General features: G+C 36.5%; 1 pseudogene; it reads right to left on the reverse strand.

Moving 5' to 3' along the window:
* LOC101414977 (antigen WC1.1-like) overlaps window positions 1-17,112 on the reverse strand; it is a 313,117-nt pseudogene that overhangs the window by 176,831 nt on the left and 119,174 nt on the right.

The following is a 17,112-nucleotide window of genomic DNA, read 5'->3' on the forward strand; positions in this document are numbered from 1 at the left end:
AATAATAATCATTTGGAAATTCTTGACCTGAAAAGGTCAATAATTAAAACTAAGAATTCAAAAAATGAGTGAAACAGCACATTAGATCAGCATAAGACAGAATACTTAACTGAAAAATTGTATGAAATTGCATAGAATAAAGCACAGAAAGGAAAAGAATGAAAAATAGATTAGGGGCATAAGAGATGTGTTGAAAAGGTCTTACATGAACATATACTAAGTCCTACTTACATAAAGTCACAATTGATAGAAGTAAAAATAGAAAATCCACTATTACAGTGGGATAGTTTTTTAAATATACTTTCTTGTTTTCTTAAAAGAACCTTAGATTACATGTTGGAACAAATATCTCATTAGTGGTGGAGTATTGAAAGATTTTTCCTTAAAATGAAGATGATAATGATATTTGCTGTCATCATTCTTACTCATCTTTTAAATAGAGACCAAATTTAATAAGTCAATAAAAAGAAACAAAAAGTATAAGAATTGGAAAGTGCGAAATAAGACTATAATTATTTGCAGACATGGTGGCAGAAAATGCATGAAGGCAGTAAAACCAAAAGAATCTATAATGAGATTAATAGAAGTCAATTTAGTAACACCACCGGACACAAATTCCATACAAAATACATGAAAAATAAATTTTATTCTTAAATAATATAAAAAATAGTATAAAAACAAAATTAAAAAGCTATGTAAAAGATACCACCAAAAACATAAATCAATTAATTGAAGATGTCCAAGACCTCTGAGAAAAATTAAAGAAGACCTAAACAAATGGAGGGATATACCTTATGAATGACTAGGGAGACTCAATATTGTCAAAATCAGTTATCTCCAAATTCATATGTGAATTTAACACTATTCAATCAAAATACTATCATGCTATTTTTTTTTTTTTTTGGTGAAAAATGACAAACTGATTCTAAAAGTTATGTAGGATTGCAAACTACCACGGATGGCCAACACACTAAGGAAGAAAAGCAATAAAGTGAGAGAAGTTACTTCACCACATATCAAGACTTAGTATAAAGTTATAATAATTAAGAAAGAGTGGTACTGATGCAAATGATATGATGGAACAGAATAGACAGTCCAGAGAAAGCTCAGATATACATAGACCGTTTATAACAAAGGTGACACTGCAGTGGGGAGAAGAGGCTTTTCAGCAAAGGATCTGAGTCCTTTTACATGGATATCCATATAAAAATATGAAACTCAACCCCTATCTCACATCATACATAAATATCAATTCTAGAAGGAATATGTAATTCTATGCAAAAGAAAAATAATTAAATCTGTAAAATACTGTGGAAGAACATTTTCAGGATATTGAGGTAGGTAAGGTCTCTTAAAAAAGATATAAGAAACATTAAAGGGACAGGAAAAGGTTGATAAATTGCACTTAATTAAAATTAAGAACCCAGATAATCAGAAAACACTATTAAGAGAGTGGAAACAAAAAGCCAAGTCTTAAATGCACAAAACATATTTGAATCAAATGTTAATGTCACAATTATTTGTAGCATCATTATTTGTAACAGTCAAGAATTGGAAAACAAAAAACAAAAACAAAAAAAAGAATTGCAGACAAGTAAAAATTTCTATCATTAGTTGAATGAATCAATACATCATCATGTGGTCATTCAATGGAATATTTATCACTCTCTCCTCGTCGGGGCATTTCACTCAAGGGGCCTCCTGAGTACCACCTAGCCCTCACCTGTCTCTTACCTGAGCAGATCACAGAGGCTGTATTTCCATGGGTACAGTCAGGGATCCCCAGGGCAGTCATAGGGCATTGCCACAAAAAGGACTCATCCCCTGAGCAGTGAAATCGTTGTTTCCAGACCCCATTATCTCCTTCCACAAAGTATGCTCCTTCTGGGGTAGAGCTGGCGACTCCACAGCCGAGCTGACGGCAAACCACATTGGCATTGGCCATGTTCCAGTGGGAGGCACAGAGTGCTCTCCAGCCTCCAGAAATATTCATCTCCACTTGTCCCTCACACTGAGAGGTGCCATTTTTCATGAGTCTCACTTCCGTGTACTCTGACAGGAGAAGACAGGGTTTCAATAAAACCTCTTGGTTTTCTTATCCAATAAGGTATGAGTACAGGTTGATGTCCTGATCTGAGTCTCACCTGAACAGACAATGTGAACTGCCCCACTGTGGTGACAAGTACCTCTGGGGCAGGGCACTTTGGGGCAGAACCAGAGCTCCTGCTCCTGCCCCTTACATCGGAATCCTTCAGCCCAGACCTGACCTTCAGCCTCTCTGAAGGGCATGTCCCTCACTACAGACGCAGCCTTTCCACACTGCAGGTCTGTACAGATGACGTGGGCAGTGGGCAACGTGAAGTTCCTGTCAGACACTGGGGTCCAGTCTCCTCCAGAATGCACTTCCACTTGCCCTGAGCAGGGTCCATCCCCTCCAGTCAGGCGTACAAATTCTAAGGGAGAAAAAAAAAAACTCAGGGAATCTCCTGGCTTGGCATTTGAAGTGACATCTTACAAACAGTGGTGTCAAAGTCTCCCCTTCCCTGCAAGGATGGAGCATGGGGAGCAGACGCAACAGTTGGTATCAGAATAGTCATTCATGAGTGAGATTCTGAAGACAGATCTAGGAGAGACTTGCAGGGTCAGTTCAAAATGGCTGAATTCTAGGAACATATACTTTGGAGTCAGCTAGAAAATTGTATTCTTCTTCTGGGAATTCAAAATTACAGGGTCAAAGGATATTGCAAAGTAGGAGGCTTTCAACCTTTGGTGCAGAGGTATGAGAAGCAGAACCAACTCAGAGGGAAAAAAACAAACAAAAACACAAAAACAAAACAGGACAAAGAGTAGGAGAGGGTAGAGACATTACTGACAGAGAACAGGTTACAAGGCCATCTTTCAGGAGGTGGAATTCTGACCCACTTTCTCTCCTGTCCGGTCATCATGGGACTGAGGAGTGGGAAAACTGTAGAAAGACTGAGGGCTCAAGAGAAGAAATACATTCATTGTATCTAGTCCACTTCTATGGTTTCACATTTTATTTTTCGGTTAATTTTTGATGGTGAAAAATTCCAAGAATTTCTTCGGTTACCAAATTGAAAAAAAAGTTGTATACAGGCAAGTCTGGATGTTCAGAAAACTCAGAGAGTCATAGGAGTGGGGGAAAAGAGTCAATGGTCCTAGCCATTTTTCTTGAACCTCCAGGATTTGGTCAATGACTCTCTCTCATTGAAAGTATGTAGGACAGCTGAGGTGTCTGATTGCATCATGCTAGGGGTTTTTCTTTGATGATATGAGTGCCTTAATAAGTGCTGAGGTGTAATCATAATTGATGTAATTTATTAACTTTGTATTTTGAATTAGTTCAAATTTACAGGAAAGTTGCAAAAATAACACAAAAACAATACATATAATTCCATCATAATCCCATCTGGATACCTAGATTTACCAACTTTCAGCATTTTGCCACATTTGTTATATTAGTCTATCATATTCTGTATTATCTATATATCTATCATCATCATCTATCTATATCTAAACTGATGTATTTTAATCCATTGCTATACTAACTCTATATTCTTCTTCTTTTGGGATTCTCAAGAATCTGACATGCTGCAGAAAAGGGTGGAAGATGAAGAAAGCTTGGAGCAAGTAAGCCCATAATTTGGAGACTTCCACATTGCAAAAGACTTAATATGGAAGAAAGACACATATTTGGGAAAAAATGCTTGTTAAACAAGTTTTTAATATATTTCATTACTCTATTCTCCTCCCATTCACCACCTAACCCTGCCAGTCTTTCCCATTTTTTTTTTTCTGTTTCAGAAAAGAGATAAGAAGCTTAAAAGAATTGACCCAGTGGATGCAGTAGGGAAATTACCTAGCCCGATTCCTCAGAATGCCAATTTAGACTTAACATGACTTTCTCTTAAACAAAATGCCTCATGCTGCTGTGGTGACTTACTTTCTCTTCCACAATCCTTTCACAAAACTATGAGTGTAGAAATAAAGTAGCAATTCAATCCTTAATAATAGAAATCGTTGTTTCTTATTTTCTATAACCCACTCATAACATTTGATATTCTACCATGACCACCCCAGCCCAGTAGAAGAGACAGAAGAGAGAGAAAGTGGAGATAAAGGGTGGCAAAACAATAGTTCAAAACATGAAGGATGGCAGAAACAGTTCTTACAATAGAGGAATGGAGTTTACTAAGTGAGAGGAGAATCTCTAGAACATAGCAAACTGATCATTATAAGATCTAAATGTACCCATTGAATGCTCAGTGAAAGGAAGAATTAGGTTTATCTTTTCCACTATTTTATCTCCAGAAACTAGCTCAGTTCCTGAATCATAAACTAACTAATTTAATACTTGCTGGTAAATGAAGAAGATTTCAATATTACCCAAACACCACACTTATATTTATTTCCAATTTAGACATGAGAAAAATGTCCACTCAATAGTGCAAGAGTGATGAGGAAGCCAGGTTATTATGGATAAAATCATCCACTCTCTTTAGATCATATTTCTCATTCCATAAGACAGAAAGAACATTTAAGAATGAGATCAGAAATGATTGAGATTTCAGCTTGTTTGTGTGCTTTTTTTGAGAGAGTATTTTGTTATTATTGAGATGAACTTGAAGAATGCATGGGTTATCTAGTGAAGACAATCAGGAAGCAATTTCAAGAATGGGTTTGGAGCTTTAAGAAGGCACCTGACCTACAGCTGTGCATTTGTTATATAACAGTAAGTACAGATAATAAAGTTCACCAGGGGTTGTCTTTATCAAAAGAAAAGCATGGAAGATGTTCAGTAATGTTTTGTTTTCAAAGTAAACTGAAATAAAAAGTACATCAAAACCATTCATCTAATTACTTAAAAACATTTTAATTAGACATGCTAATATTTTTACTCTAGCACTGCTGTATTGAAACAAGTGTTTCACACAAGATCACTTTCAAATTTATATCATATTTAGAACATAATGATAATAATGTACCTCACATGGAAGGCCAAAATATAGTTTCCTGATACAAAATTTCCAAACTGAAATAACTAAGCCTTAAAGAATGGAAGTGATATTAAAAAGAACAGCTGCTAACATTGTTGGCCAATATGAGGTACACTAATGACCCTCTCCCCAGCAGAACAGAATAGAACTGAGTAACTATAGGCTCTCATTCTCTACATGTTCTGGTTTCCACTCAGATCCATCTCCTAAGTAGGGCTGCTACCTGAATCACTATTGAGGATCACCAGGAGTACCCAACTGAATTAGAGCAATTATCTTAATTAGCTATTAATTAATAGATACTGAAACCACAATTTGGTCTCACTATCTACTTTATTTTCCCATTAAAACAAAAGTAGTAAATGGCACATTCTAGCTCTCAGGAATACTGATTGAATGGCCTAATCCAGCCTCAATAGCACCACCTCATTGCTAAATTCTGAGAGAATTTGCTAATCTTAAGGATAATATAGAACCCTCCCATGGGACTTATGCATCATTTTCCTTGAAGAAAATTTGGAAGGATTTCTGAGAAAAAGATAGATTGTTCAGTGCAGTTCTTGGCTTCACTCTTGGCATGGGGCAGTGGCACCTTATCCCCCTTATAGCTAAGAGGGAAGTGATTAGAGTAAAATTCATAAAATGAGGGTTCTCAGAGCATCAACCGGGTATCAGGTTTTGGGCTGGACAAAGCTCCTGAAGTGACTTCAGCAAGTGTCATTGTCAGCTCAGCAACCCATTCACTTATCTAAAAATAATTTTTGAGCATTATGAGATATGAATTATTATATGTTCATGAACTAATGTATATCCAAATGCTTTAGGACATATTTTTGGAAAAAGGTGTAATTCAGAAATCTCAACCAATGATGAACTCTACACAGAGGTGAGCACTCTCACTTATTCTAAGGGATTGAAGAACAGTGTTACAAATAATGAAATGCAAGCAGTACACATTCTGGGTGTGATTCAGGTTGGGGCATACATTCTTCTCCCAAACCAAGATCATCTAATCAGAAGATGGGAATTACCCTGGTCCAACAAGGTCTTCAAGTAATAGGTGTTCCTTGCACTATAAAGATTTTAAAGTCTCTTTATTTGCAATTGCAAAAATGTGGGAAAGTGTTAAGTTTAATTTTCACAAAGGGGAGGCCTTAGACAGCAGAACTGTTCCAGGAGAGAGAAAAAGGGGTTCTAGGGGCTTTGGCGTGCCTGGAATTTGGAAAGTGTCACCAAAACAAAGGGGCCAATGGTGAGTGCTGGAGGCGGGATCAAAGCAAGAAGGGCCAATGGTGAGAAGGGGGGGGTGGAGTCAATAGTGAAAATGGGGCCAAATTTGAAAAGTGGGCCAGGAATGAAAACAATGCTCAGCCAGCCCAGCCCGCAGGAATGTAGGGAACCCAGGAGCAGGGACTGAGAGCAGAACCTGGAACTTAGTTAGACATCTGTAACCCCTCCCAATCAATGGAGAACAGTGGAGGTACCTGTGTGTTAGGTTTAGGGTATAAATGCCAGTGTTTCTTGCTGTTTGGCGTGCTGGTCATTTTATCCAGGTCATGGATCTGTTCTTGCAAGATTGTTAATAAAATTCTTTTCTTCTCCATAATCAGGCAAGCTTTTGTTTTATTACAGGTACAGCTTTCTTTCTAACAAAAATCAACAGTGTACAGGAATCTAGAGAAAAATTGTTCTATTTCTCTTTCTCAGAACTCAAAGAAAATAATGCCAACACCTTCCTTCCTTATATCTGTATGCAAGAACACAAGAATATATTTATGAATAGGATTTTCTTTCTAATCCTTGGAAAAGATATCATATTATAAGAATTACTCTGTCTTCATAATTTACAATAGCAAAATCCCAGAAGTTTAAATGCTGTGGTCAGTCCATCTAAGCCTCTACTATATGGATATGATATCATCAATTATTTGTTGGGATAGACTTCCTTTTGAATCCTGTAAAATTTTCTGAGGATCTTGGAGAATGGAATCTGTCAAATCTTGAGCATGATTTGAAAGGCCTGAAGTGGTCAGCACATATCTGGAATGACCATTTACTGTGGTCTCCTGAAACTATGTGGCTTCTCCCTCTGAGGGGTTAACAGTTCCTGCTCTGAGTTTTGAGACATAATGCAAAGCAACTCCCTGTCCAAGGCTTTTGTTGAGATATAAAACATTAACTCTAAAATGCAGAATATACTAATCAGGATTCTCTCATTTGCAAACAGAAACCCTATTCAATGGGGTTTCGTAGAAGAGATGGTATGGCTGATGGAAGAACTGGGTTCCAAGAGAAAAGCTTGAGGAATGGGAACCAAATGCTTCCAGAATTTTCCCTCCCTGAATTCCTTTCTAATCCCTATTTTTCTTCATCTCTGTTCTTTAGAAAAGCCTTCTCCTCACAGCTGAGACTGCAGACTCTGGCATTCCATAGTTCTCTATGTTCAAGCTGATCCACAAGAAGAGAATAAATTCTGGGCCAAACTTCTATTGGTCCTGCCTGTGTTATAGGCCCTTCTCTGTAAGTACACAGCAGTGAGGTGGAGGAGGTAGGAGAAAGGTGTGTGACGGCAATATTGAGAACTCAATTTAATGGCATTTTATTCAAAATCTAAACATCCTTTTAGTGTGCCTTGCTCCAGGAACTTTGGTAGGTGTTGGGAATGTAAATTTGCACTAAAATACAGTTCTTACCTTATCTTTCCTTCTAGTGAGAAAGACAAATAGTGAACAATTTAAAGCCCTTTGAAAAATCAATGAGAGTCAAGGATGGCACAAATAAAGGAAAACTGGCCCTTTTGAGAACTGTTAATTCATATAAATCATTCCTATAAGGCAAGTTGAAAGTTGCAGGTAGATAGATCCTTGCCTAGTCTCTCACTGATATAGTTACCCTATGTTCTTAGGCAAGTTACTTAATCAAATTTCTTCATCATTCAAAACTCCTCCATATTTCCATTTTTAGTCTTACCACTTGGTCTTCTCCTTCCCTATGACCAGCCTTACAGAATTCATGCCAGTGTACACAGGGCATTTTCCAAGCCACACCTGGCTGTCAGTGTACCTCATAAAACCCTTTATATGCCCTTTGTCCACTTCTATTGCCATTCTCTCCCCACCTCCAGCTGCTATAAGCCTCTTCCACCCTCTTCAAAAGTTCTATTTGTCCCCTTCCTCCATTCTTATCAACTAAACTACCAAATGTACCTCTCTTACATCATGAAAGACATCATGTATAAATGCTATAATCTCTTACTGTAAAACACACAAATTATTATTTTATTGCACCCACCAATTATTTGCCGAGCATGCCTGAGCTTCACTCCAAAGTTTGAGTTTATATGGATGGTGTTTTGAAAGAAAAAAGGGAGAAATAATCTTTTCTGCTAACAATGGGAGCAGAAGAACCCTACAATTTGGAGCATTATTTTTCTCCCAGAGTCCTCTGGTTCTTCTAGGCCAGGATCTATGAATACTTATGCCTGAATCTATAAAGAAGAGTTGCAATTTAACACAAATCTTTAACTTCCTCTGTGATAAAACAGAGAGGTATCCCCTGTGCTTCTTTATACTCAGTGCAAAGCTGTGTCTCACTATACATATAGGAACACTCAGTTTTTAAACACTGGGCCCTCAGAAGAGAGAGGAAAGAACACTCTCCTTTTGCCCTACCTGATAGCCTCATGTCACAAAGGAGATGTGTGTGGCAGTTGTGAATGTACGCTCTTATACAGAAAACTAAATAAAACAATATTATGAAGCTTGATTTACATCAGGGTGATACCAGACTAAACTATTCTAGACCATCAGTTGAGACTTGCAAAAGTAAAGCCCATAATTCACAGCTGCTATAACAGAGTTCAGACACCAGTTTGTCTGGAACTTTTCATTGTCCATACCTGAGCAGGTGACTCCTGCATCCTCCGCATGATAGCAGTCGTGCTGTCCCCAGCCCCAGGAAGGGCACTTCCACACGTGGGACTCCTTTCCTGTGCACTTCAGGTCTTTTAGCCAGATGGGCCCCGATCCCGCCCCGAAGTGAGCGGAGACGGTGGCCCTGACGGCCACCCCACAGCCCAGCTGTCTGCACACCACGTGGGCATCGCTCAGGTCCCAGCCGTCGTCACAGATGGTGCCCCAGGAGCCCTGGTGAAGGACCTCCACTCTGCCGGCACAGCGACCGCCCCCGTCCGCCAGGCGGAGCTGTCTGTTCCCTGAGGCAGAGAGTCAGGTCAGTGGGGACCTTTTTACAGGATGGGAAGGGCTTCCTGGTCCCGGGGGACCCCTCACTTGAGCAGTTGGCCGCACTCTCCCCGGAGGTCTCAGAGCCTGCAGGATCAGACACGGAGTCGTTGTACCTAGGGCACTTGCTGGGTCTGGTTTCCTACAGAAACGTCCTGACCAGAGGTTAGTAGGTTAGAGAACAGGAAATTGAATTAAACTAAATATAATCTAGTGAAGGCGTCTGAGACGAAAGCTTCAATACAGGAGTGATTTAACTTTAGAGGTAAGCTTGGTGGAGCATGGTGGGGCTACCAAAGCAGGCAGAAGTTTTAAAGCCAAGCTCTCAGAAGCAAAGCGCAGAAATGGAGCCTTTCCCCTCTGAGGCATTTGCCAATTCAAAGATAATAGCTGAGAAATGGAAAAGTTCAACAGGTTTTGCCAGACTCACAGGGTTGGCGGAACACAAATTTATAATTCAAGGTGTGGTGGGAGGAGGAACTCTCTTAAATAGTTACAAAATTTGTACCCAAAGAGGAAGATTGATCACTCTTGGTAAGTATGGATGCTCAGCTTCTACTCCCTTCAATTCCCTTTAAATAAGGTGATCCGCCCTTGAATCAGGTGCCTGGAGGAATAAAAATCAGTTTGGAAGGATTTACACATTTTTTTCTATGATGTCTATCAATCAAAAATACTCAGACATAAAAAGTAAAGAATACATTCAACCAAAAACTAACAGGAAAAGGGACACATTGGAAAGAAACTCATGAGACATGTTGCTATTGGAGTTATCTACAGGGTCTTTAACAACCATGAGCAAAATATTCAAGGAATTAAATGACCAGATTGATATTTTGGCAGAGAAATCATAGCAAAGAATCACACGAAAATTCTAGATCTCAAAATGTCAATAACTGAAATTAAGAACTCAAAGGGCGAGTTTGATGACCCTTTGCATTAGCACAAGATAGAATTCGTAAAACTGATCACAAGAAAATACTGAAAATTAACATGGAAAGACAAAATTTGGAAAATATAAAAAGGGGCATAAAAGAGCATATTCAGAAGGCTAATAGTGTTGAAGAATAGACAATTGAATTAAACTGAAAATAATCTAGTGAGTAGTCTGAGATGGAAGCTGCTACCTAGGTCCTGTCACTTAATCTTCTGATTTGTAATGCTCTGCATGGGGTCTAAGAAGAACATACTGGAAGTGTCAGAATATCCAGGCTAACCACTTGACATGTCTTTCTATGAATGAGCAGAGCCATGTAGTTCAAAGAGTCACTCTATTGGCCAGTAGCTTGATTGATTTCTTATAAAGTGCACCTACTTCCTTGCATTGCTCTGGGGATTAGGTGGATTAGAGCAAAGGGAATGGTTATGAACTGGTGTGAGCTCATCAGAGGCGCTAGATAGCAGCTGTCAGCCCAAGGCCAATCAGAATTGTTCTTGGTATGATCATTCAGATCTGAAAAAAGGGACCATGAGACAGGCCATGGTTTACCTCAGAATGCTTCACTTATGATTCTAGGCTTCAGATTCTAAATCTGGTGATTAATTCAAAATAATGTGGTCCTCTTTGAGTAGTTTCGGCAACCTTACATGAAAGATGATGTCAGATGATTCCATTAGGAATCACAGATTATTGCTTCTCCCTGCCTTCTCCCTCCTACAAGAGTCTAATCTCAGCTTGAACTTCAGTGAAAACACACTATTATTCAAAAGTTGGAGTCCAGTATACTCTGGGAAAAATGAAATGTCATGTATTTTTAACCCTTCCATAGAGCATAGGTTATATTCCTGCTCTCAACTCACTGAAATAATTTGGACAGACCCACTGTGTTATTTATTCTCTCTTTTTTATAGATGAGAAACATGATGGAAAGCAAGGTCAAATAATTTTCATCAATGCTGCTTCTCTATTAGTTTAAGTAAATGGGAAAGTAGAGAATCAAACCTAGAACTTCTGCTTCTATGAAGAATAGAGGTGTTACTGGTAGGCTGAAACTCCTACTCAGTAAAACCAAAAATTGGTAATATATAAAAAGAAATTCACAAATACAAAAAATGTATTTGTGGATGCAACATGGACTAAATGTACTAACCAAAGAGTAGAGATCATTTCAGAGTTTAGTCAAGGATCTATAGCTTCTTTTTCTCTTAAGGAAATTTCCCAAGTCAGTGCATGGGATAATTGTGTGAAAACTGCCTTTTGGACAGAAAACCCAGTATATTTTGAGGCTGATGTGACAAAAATGGGGATTTGGAGCTACTTTTGCATGACATTTTGCTCTCAAATATTTGCCCAATATTGAAGTTGTGAAGTGCAGAAGGCCAAAGAACTAAGTTAAAACACTTTGAAAAGCAATGGTATTCCTGCATTCTTTTGGTGCTAGGAATCCATAGCACCCCAGCCTCTCAACTTAAAGCCCTGAAAGTTCATGACCTAGGGGTAAAGGATCGGTGAACAGAACAGAGCATTAAAGACATTTGGGGCATGCTAAAAAAGTGTAACATTCAACATTGGAATCCTAGAAGGGAGAAGAGAGAAAACGGGATGGGAGAAGGGAGGGAGATGGAGAGAAAGAAAAAATGCAGCAGAAATAACATTTGAAGAGATAAAGGATGACCATATTCTAAAGTGGATGAAATATATCCATTTACATAATTCAAGAAGCTCAGAGAATTCCAGAGATATGAAGCCTCCCACAACTAGGCACATCATAGTAAAGCTGCTGAAAATCAATGGAAAACATGGAAATAAGGAATAATAAAATAATAAAATTATTTAATCATAAAGAAGGAAAACAAGGAGAGAGAAGGGAAAGCATTTGGGTCAATTAAAAGCAAACGGGGGAAAAATACACCAAAATGCAAGATAAGGACTATATTTGGTAGTAATATTTTGATGATGTTCTTGCATGGTTTGTAACAAATGTTTCACAACAATGCAAAGTGTAGGTGGAGGGATGATGTATGAGACCCCTGTGTGATGTTATGTATGTTTATTTTGTAAGTTCACAATATTTACTATACACTTATTTTTTATGCATGTTTATGTATGAATGATATAATTGAAAAACAAAAACAAAAACAAAAACTGCAAATGGTATAGGCTCTCTCTGTCTCAAGGAGCCCACATAAAATCTCTGTGTATTTCCATCTTTCCCATTTCTCAGCAAGCTCTCTTCTTTACCCTATTTTCCAAAAAATTCTTTTCACCGGCCTAAATGAAAAAAAAAAAAAAAAGCAAATGATAGATAGTAACCCAACTATATCACTAATTTAACATTTATTGTTTTTGAAGCAAATGGATTAGATACTCCAAGTGAAGGTCAATCTAGAAACAAAAATTTAACTATATGCTGTTTGCAAGTCACTCACTTCACATATGAGAGCAAACAAAGGTTGCAAGTTCAATGATGGAAAAAAATATATCAACCCTGCAAATATTAACCAAAAGAAAACTGGTATAACTGTAATAATATCACACAAAGTAGTTTTATTAATTCAGCAAAAGGGAATTTTTCATGATAATAATGGGGTTAAATTCTTAATAGAGCTATTACAGGTATCAAAATCCAAGAAAGATGCCAAAACAATTTTTAAATACCTGAAGACAAACAACATTGAAAAGAAGAAATAGACAAACTCATAGTCAAAATAGTGAACTCTGATTCTTTCAATAGCAGGTAGGTCAAGCAGACAAAATGTAAGAAAGTAGTAGATGTAAAACAAAAAATCAACAAATTAACATATTCAAAACACTGTTTTCAAAAATAAAAGAATTCACATGATTCTGAGATGTACATGAAACACATAAAAATTGACATCATGGTGGACCCAAAACTTTCAGGTAATTGAATTCATGCAGAATATTTCCTCTAACCACAATGAACTTAAATCAGTGATTAAAAGAAAACATAGCTAGCAATCCTCAAATGTTGGGAAATTAAGCAACTTTCTTCCAAAAAATACCTGGACCAGGGAAGAAATTTTAAAAAATGACAAAATGTGAATAATGATAATGAAGATTTGTTGCCACTAAACTTCTCTAACGCAGTTAAAGCAGTGACCAAGGGAAAATTTGTAGCCTAGAATGTTTGAACTAAAAAAGAAGAAAGACTGAAAATGAAAAATGTATTACCATAAGCATAGTTTTTCCAATACAAAAGCCTGACCAATCTGGTGCCACAAGGAGAAACCCATCTCCCAGTGAGAAGGTGATTTATTCTGAGTGCAGGAGCAAGCAACTGGGAGAATCTTCCCGAAACCATTATAAAATGAGAATGGGAGCTAGGTTGTTTATAGGCAAAAGGAGAGGGGTAGGGGAGAAGAAAAACAAGTGGTGCCAATGGTTTAGTGAGGAAAGTATGTGCAATTAATTTCTCAGTCCTGTGTTTTCTCAAGCATGGCAAACCTGTCCTTGATTTCAGTGGCTAAGTAACCAGTTTAGCAAGGTTTTTGTGACTCCTTTCTCAGTCAACTGCTCAATGATGTCAAGCTTTTTTTATTTCTGAGAAAATTTACAGATATACTGGGTCATTAGATGTTCCTGACACCATTCTGTCTGGTTTTGCTTTGAGACATTATCTTATTCCTGCAAGCAAAACTGGGAAGGTTTCTTAATACCTTTTAGGGAACTAAGTATGAGAGTAAATTTTAAAAATTAGATTAATAGAAAACCATTTAAATTAGTGTATTAGAATTTTCAGAGCTGTTTAAGTAAAGAAATTTTTAGTAACCATGTTTTCTAGCTATCATAAGCTTCTGCATAAGAAATGAGATCAATAAATAAAACCAAAGGGAAGGAAAAAGCTAGAAGTAATAGAGTTAAGAACAAAAGTTAATGGAAGGAAAAAACAAGATAGAAAAAGTAGGGAAAAATCCCTTAAAACTGCTTAAAATGTTAATAAAACTGGTAAATCTTAAGCAATACTGAACAAAACCAAATTATCATACCAGGACAGTAAATTCAGAGTTGTTCAACCATCACCACAATCAATTTTAGAACATTCTCAACACCACTAAAAGAAACACTGTCATGCTCAAATTTATCATCCCCACCTAATCTTAGACAAAGTTAATCTACTTTATCCTAGATTTTTCATGTAAGTGGAATCATATAACGTGGTCTTTTGTGACTAGCACCTTTCACTCAGCATGTTTTCAAGGTACATGCTATGTATCAGTACTTCATTCTGTTATATTGCCGCATAATATTCCATTGTACGGATATACCACACTTTATTTACCATTCAACAATTGATGGCTATTTGGAGTGTTTCTACTTTTTGGCTATTCGAGTAAATCTGCTCTGAATATTTGTGCACACGTTTCTGTTTGAAAATGTGTTTTCACTTCTTTTGGGTATATACCTAGGCATAGAACTGCTGGATCATATGATAATTCTGTTTAACATTGTGAATAACTACTAACTGTTTTCCAAATTGATTATCCCATTTTGCATTCCCACCAGCAATGTTTGATGGTTCCAATACCTCTGCTTCCTCACCAACTCTTACTGTTTTATTATGCTATATTTGGTGGAGGTAAAGCGTTATCCCATTTCAGTATTGATTTGCAATTCTCTAATGGCTAATGATGTTGAACATCTTTTCATGGACTTACTGACCATTTGTATTTCTTCTTGAGAAATGTCTATTCATACCCTTTGGTCAATTTTTTATATTGAGTTGTAAGAGTTCATTTTATATTCTAAATACCAATCTCTTTTCAGATATATGGTTTGAAAACCTTTTCTTACATCCTACATGTTGTCTGTTCAATTTCTTGCTGCTGTCGTTTGAAGCACAACATTTTAATTTTAAAAAATAACTTACAGATTCAAAAAATAAAATAACAGAATAAGGCAGCTAAATAAGTTATGGAAGCATTTCTCCTAAACACTAGTGTCCAGTTAATTTTTATCTCATACAAATATGGCTACTAACTCAATTGTTCCTCTAGTGTTCAGAAAGATACACAGATGAACACAGATTAGTTAAATGACATAGTCAAGGTCTCCTTGTTAATGAGAAAAATGGAGAGACAAAAAGTGCTTAATCATATTCATATTTCATAAAACCAAAACCTATATTCTTTTTTTGACCTTTAACATTAGTATAGTACCAACTTTGCTTTTGCTACAAAAACATTATAATTTTGTTAACTGTAGTTAATAAATTACATTATTTATATTATTCCCATGGATCACCACATTCTTAACAACTTGTAGAAGAAGAACACTTCTGTATTTATATTATTAACCTCAGTCCTCATCTACTGCCAAAGTAATTGTTGTGCATTCCCTAAACCTCCAAGTGTCCTCCAACTGACATTAATCTCTCTAAATTGTTTCAGTCACAGTTACATCTATAAATCAACAGGGTTTGTTACAGTGATTATATTGTGTTACCATCAAGTCTATCCATTACCACATATTTACATTTGACCTTATTAAATATTCTACACACACCCAGCATCGTCTATTCTGATGATATGTATGTCTTTCCTCATGCCAGTATCACACTGTCTTATTGTAGTTTTGTAGTAAGGTTTCAAGTCTGAGAATGTAAGTCTACCAACTTTGTTTTTTCCAAGATGGTTTTGGCTATTTCTATAAGAATTTTAGAATCAGTTGGTCAATTTCTGCAAAGAAGCTAGCCAGGATTTTGATAGGGATTGTACCAAATCTGTAGCTCAATTTAGGGAGCATTGCCATCTTAACAATAGTAAGTCTCCTGATTCGTGTTCATATGTTTTTCCTTTTATTAGGGTTTCTTTAACTTCTTCCAAAAATATTTTGTAGTTTTCAAAGTAGAAGGTTTGCACTACATTTGCAACATTTATTCCTCAGTTCTTTATTATTTTTGAAGCTATTGTGAATGGAATTATAAATCTCCTTTATTTCATTTTTGGATCATTCATTGCGAAAGAATAGAAATACAATTATATTTTCTGTTTTGTTTCTTATATTTTGCAACCTTGCTGAAATAATTTATTAGCTATAATAGTTTTTTTTTGACATGGATTCCATAGAGATCTGCAAATAGAGATAGTTTTATTTCTTCCTTTTCAAAGTGGATACTATTTATTTCATTTTCTTGACTAATTGACATGATGAGAATCTCCAGTACAATTTTAAATTGTTGTGATCAGAGCAGGCGTTCTTGTCTTGTTCCTCATCATAGAAGCAAGGCTATCCAGTCTTTCACTAGCAAGTATGATGTTACTGTGGGGTTTTTTGTAAATGTGCTTTATTAGGTTGATGAAGTTTTCTTCTTTTCCTGTTTGTTGAGTGTGCTTTTCTTTCATTAAGTGGTGTTGGATTTGGCCAATGGTTTTTCTGAATTTATTGACATGAACTTCTTTTCTTGTATTTTATCATATCCATGTGGTATATTACATTGACTCATTTTCAGATGTTAAACCAACATTGCATGAATTTTACATGGTCATGGTATAAAATCTTTTTATTTTTAAAATAAATGTCAGGATTTGGTTAAGTTTTGTTGGGGATTTTTGCATCTATATTCAAAAGCGATATTGATTTATAGTTTTCTTTCTTCGTGATGCCATTGTTTGGCTTGGTTGTACTGACCTCATAGAATGTGTTGGGAAGTGTTCCCTCCTCTTCTAATTTTTTTAAGAATTGGTGAAAAATTGGTAAAAATTCTTCTTTAAATGTTTATTAGAATGTACCAGTAAATCTAGTATGGCTTGGCTTTTTCTATGTGGAAAGATTTTGATTACTGATTCAATCTCTTTCTTGTCTATTTAGATTTTCTATTTCTTAGATTTGGTAACTTGTGTCATTCTAGGAATTGGTCTATTTCTCCTAAGTTATCAGTTTATTGTCATTTGAT

The sequence above is a fragment of the Dasypus novemcinctus genome, chromosome 20 (genome assembly GCF_030445035.2).
Source record: "Dasypus novemcinctus isolate mDasNov1 chromosome 20, mDasNov1.1.hap2, whole genome shotgun sequence".
Taxonomy (NCBI): domain Eukaryota; kingdom Metazoa; phylum Chordata; class Mammalia; order Cingulata; family Dasypodidae; genus Dasypus; species Dasypus novemcinctus.